Source organism: Lupinus angustifolius, chromosome LG17, assembly GCF_001865875.1.
Source record: "Lupinus angustifolius cultivar Tanjil chromosome LG17, LupAngTanjil_v1.0, whole genome shotgun sequence".
Taxonomy (NCBI): domain Eukaryota; kingdom Viridiplantae; phylum Streptophyta; class Magnoliopsida; order Fabales; family Fabaceae; genus Lupinus; species Lupinus angustifolius.
The window spans coordinates 9,900,088-9,905,679 of NC_032025.1; positions in this window are offsets into that span (position 1 = coordinate 9,900,088).

The window sequence follows — 5,592 nt, forward strand, 5'->3', positions numbered from 1 at the left end:
TGCCTAGGATGCACAGATTACATGTATTTATATGATGCATGAACATATTATAAATGACATATCTCAAAACTTAAAATGATTTAAAGTTTTATGCATATGAGACATGTATAGAGTTTACCTAAGCCTTAGACTCAACCTATTCAATCGATTAACTGGGCGTTTAACAGCTTTTCTATATAAAGTGTGTTTTTACACCATGCTTCATACATTCATTCTTTCAGTTTTAGAATTGCTTATTTGCATATTTTCATGCTCATTGTATGACATATAGGCAGAGAGAATTGCATGTAAGAATAGTGAGAGATAATATCATGCTTAGGGATTAAAATGTCATCCATTGTATGTGATTAAATGTGTTCATCATTCTATCTTCTTCTTGCATGATTCTTTCAGTTTCTTTTAGAGATTTCTTAGAGAAGAAATTACATGTTACTGCATGATTCTGATCTTATACATATTCTTGATATATTGTGAGATTTGTACAGGATTTATAGTTTGTTCTTGATTGAAATATTTGAGCCATTTAGTGCTTCACATACTAACCTTTGCACTTGGCATTGATGAGTTTTTCAGGGTATCTAATTGCAAATCTGCAAAGGAAATGTGGGACACCCTTGAAACAACTCATGAAGGAACCGAAGAGGTAAAAAGGTCAAGACTTAATACTCTCTCCCAAGAGTATGAAATGTTTCGCATGAAACCTGGAGAGAAGATCCTTGATCTACAAAAGAGATTCACTCATCTTACAAATCACCTTCTGGCACTCGGAAAAGTTCTATCAAACAGTGATCTAAATCTGAAAGTCTTGAGATCACTTACCAGGACTTGGCAACCAAAGGTAACTGCTATATCTGAAAAGAAGAGTCTTTCAAAAATGTCTTTGGCTGCCTTGTTTGGAAAATTGCAGGAACATGAGTTAGAACTTAGCCAATTAGACCAACATGAGGAACAAGAGAAAAAGAAGAAGAACATTTCTCTGAAAGCAAAAGTTGACAAATATGATTCATCCAGTGACGAATCAGAAAATGATGATTCAGATGACATGAGCATGTTCGTAAAGAAATTCAGCAAGTTCCTTAAAAGGAACAAAGGTGCAAGAAGTGGTCAAATAAAGAAGTTCTCCAAGAACAATGATGCCTCCAACTCAAATCAAAATTTTACATGCTTTGAATGTGGCAAATCTGGCCACATGAAGATGGACTGTCCAAACTTAAAGAAAAGTTCCTTCAAAGGAAAGAACGACACTAAGACCGGACGAAGGGCATACATAGTTTGGGAAGATAACGACACCGGTTCTGCATCTGAGACAGAAAATGAAGAACAAGCTCACTTGTCACTTATGGCATCTCATCACTCAGATGATGAAGAGGTAAATGATTCTAACCTATTTTCTCCTTCCGAACTTCAAACTGCATTCAATGATTTGCATGATGAATACGTTAAATTGTCTAAAAAATTTCTAAAATAGAAATTTGAATTAGATGCATTTAGAAATAGACCTTCATCATCCTCATGCCAAAATTGCATCACCCTTGAGACTAAAGTTTCAACATTGAGTCTTGAACTCAATAAACTTAACAAGAGTGGAAAGAGTTTAGAAAATATCATAAATGATCAAAGACACTTATCAGACCGTAGAGGTCTAGGCTATTCTAATAGCCATGGTTTTAAGAAACCAAGTGTCAAAAGAAAAATAATCTTCCAAAAGGAAAGTATCCATACTCATGAAAAATCTAGGATACATGCTCATCAACCCATATGTACATATTGTAAAATGCTTGGGCATACACCAAATACTTGTCAAATTAGAAGATATGGTGTACCCCTAGGAAAATATAAATGGGTTGAGAAAGGCACTAACCCCTTAGGATCCAAGGAATATTGGATACCTAATAAAACGTAATCTGTTTTGCAGGAAGATTTGAGAGCCGCCTGCAACTTATGGTATCTGGATAGCGGCTGCTCAAAACATATGACGGGCGATAAAAGCAAATTCTCTGTCCTGACTCCAAGGGACAAAGGATACGTCACATATGGTGACAATAACAAAGGAAGAATACTTGGAGTTGGTAGAATTGGAAAGCCACCCTCAACTACAATAGAAGGAGTATTATATGTTGAAGGACTCAAGCATAACCTTCTAAGCATAAGTCAATTATGCGACAAAGGATTTCAAGTGGCATTCTACCCAGACAAATGCATCATCAAAAGTAAGGATTCCAATAACTCTAAACTTGTCGGTAAGCGAATAAATAACATTTATATGATTGACATAAATTCTGCATTACCTGTAACATGTTTAGTTGCAAATGATAATAATGATGCATGGCTTTGGCATAGGAGAATAGCTCACATTCATATGGAACATTTGAATAAGCTAATTAAGAAAGACTTGGTTGTTGGCTTACCTAAAATGAAGTTTGTTAAAGACAAACTATGTAGTGCTTGTCAAATGGGTAAGCAAACAAAAACGTCTTTTAAACCAAAGAATATAGTTTCTTCTGATAGACCATTACAATTGCTTCACATGGATTTATTTGGTCCCTCAAGGACAAAAAGTTTTGGTGGAAATTATTATGCTCTAGTTATAGTAGATGATTTCTCTAGATACACTTGGACTCTATTTTTAAGTTCATAAGAATGAGGCATTCAAAGCCTTTAGCATTTATGCTAAAAGAGTCCAAAATGAAAAATCTTTAAAAATCGCTGCTATAAGAAGTGATCATGGGGGAGAATTTCAAAACTCTTCTTTCGAAGAATTTTGTGATGATCTAGGGATCAATCACAACTTTTATGCTCCTAGAACACCACAACCAAATGGTGTTGTAGAGAGAAAGAATAGGTCCTTAGAAGAACTAGCTCGAACAATGTTGAATGAAACTAACCTCCCAAAATATTTTTGGGCTGATGCAGTTAGCACTGCTTGTTACGTTTCGAATCGAGTTCTTATAAGGCCAATTCTTAAGAAAACCCCCTATGAACTCTTTAAAGGAAGAAAACCAAACATCTCTCATCTACATGTATTTGGCTGTAAGTGTTTTGTTTTAAACAATGGTAAGGACAACTTGGGTAAGTTTGATGCAAAAGCTGATGAATGAATCTTCCTTGGCTATTCTCTCACGAGTAAAGCCTATAGAGTCTTCAATAAAAGGACTCTAGCCATGGAAGAATCTGTTCATGTATCTTTTGATGAAACTAATCCTGTTGTAAAGGATGTAGTATCTTGTGATGATGATGACTTACCAAGTTCTCCTACCAAAGAAACTTCTATTGTTGACATTACAACCAATACTGAGGAATTGAGAATGGATGATGATCTATCCTCTCAAGAAGAGCATAACCACTCAGACTTGCCTAAAGAATGGAGGACCCATCGAAACCATCCTATTGATAACATCATCAGCGATATGAGTAAAGGTATAACTACACGCAGAATGCTTGATGCATGTTTAAACATGGCTTTTGTTTCTCAAATTGAACCATCTAAGATTGATGATGCAATCGAAGATGAGCACTGGATTCTTGCTATGCAAGAAGAATTAAACCAGTTTGAAAGAAATGAGGTATGGGAACTTGTTCCTAGACCTAAGAATAGGCATGTTATAGGAACCCGTTGGGTTTTTAGAAATAAATCTGATGAAAATGGTATTATTGTTAGAAACAAAGCTAGACTAGTAGCCCAAAGATACAATCAGGAAGAAGGTATTGACTTTGATGAAACCTTTGCTCCTACTGCTAGACTTGAAGCTATTAGGCTATTGCTTGCATATGCTTGCTCTCTTAATTTTCAGCTTTATCAAATGGACGTCAAGAGCGCATTTCTCAATGGCTATATTCAAGAAGAGGTATTTGTAGAGAAACCTCTGAAGACTACAAACATCCCTCTCATGTTTTCAAATTAAAGAAAGCCCTCTATGGCCTAAAGCAAGCGTCTCGCGCATGGTATGATTGTCTAACGAACTTTCTAACGGAAAAAGGTTTCACAAAAGGGAAGGTCGACACTACTCTATTTATTAAGAAAATTAATCATCATACTTTATTAGTTCAAATTTATGTTGATGATATTATTTTCGGTTCTACTAATGAAAATTTGTGTAGTGATTTTAGCAAAATGATGCAAGGGGAATTTGAAATGTCCATGATGGGTAAGTTGAACTATTTTCTTGGACTTCAAATAAAACAGCTTGATAATGGCATCTTTGTGAGTTAATCCAAATATTGCAAAGACTTGTTAAAAAGATTCGATATGGATGACTGCAAGCCGATAGCTACTCCCATGGGATCAGGAACATACATCGATGCAGATGAACCCGGTAAATGTATTGAAATATCTAAATATCGAGGTATGATCAGATCTCTCTTATACTTAACTGCTAGTAGATCTGATATAATGTTTAGTGTATGTCTGTATGCTTGCTATCAATCTAAACCTAAAGAATCACACATAGTTGCTGTTAAAAGAATCTTGAAATATCTAAAAGGTACAACTGAAGTTGGATTGTGGTACCCTAAAGGAAGTATATGTGAACTGGTTGGATTCTCGGATTCGGATTTTGCTGGATGCAAATATGAGAGAAAAAGTACAAGTGGTACTTGTCATATTTTAGGCAATGCTTTAGTTTCTTGGTCTTGCAAGAAACAAGCATGTGTAGCTCTAAGCACTGCTGAGGCTGAATACATAGCAGCAGGTAGTTGTTGTGCCCAAGTGTTGTGGCTTAAGCAACAATTACGAGATTATGGCTTAGACTTAGGCTGCACTCCGCAGAAATGTGATAATACTAGTGCTATTAATCTCACAAAGAATCCGATTATGCATTCTAGAACCAAACATATAGATATAAGACATCACTTTCTAAGGGACCATGTTCAAAAGAAGGATGTATCTATAGAATTTGTTGATACTCATAAATAACTATTAGACATTTTCACTAAACCTTTGGCAAAAGAACCTTTTTATAAAATTAGACTTGAACTAGGCATTCTTGATGAAGCTTACTTGTCCTAAAAATGCTTTTATATGATTATGTGTATGCTTCACCATGTTATCTCATGCCTACCTGAACTTAATTATGACTATTTATGTTTATATGCTTCTATTTTTGGGTTAAAATCTTTTTCATAACTCTAAAATTGCATAAAAATGGTTTTTCTAGAGTCAGTAACCTATTATCCACTTTGAGTAACCGGTTACTCAAACCTGCTGTTTGTCAATTTTATTATTTTCGTGATTAGTGGCCCGAATCAAAAACCCCCAAAATCTCCAAAACCCAAAAACCTATCAGTGCATAATTCTGAACATATGCTTTCAATTTTTTTTATGTGTTTATGTTTAAACATCTACTACTATGTTATGCTATGTTCTTATGTTTGAACAATACTTGGATTTTATGCTCTGATATTATGCTATTATGATATGCATTGTTATTATTGCTATATCAATTGTGCTATATATCATGTATGCTATATATATATATATTGTGCTGGACTCTTGGCTTTTCTATTTTTTATGAAGTCAAAAGAGGGAGAAAAGTTGGGAGAATTGGGAGAATGTATTTTTTGTCAAATTTTATTCCAGGCACTTCACTCCAAATA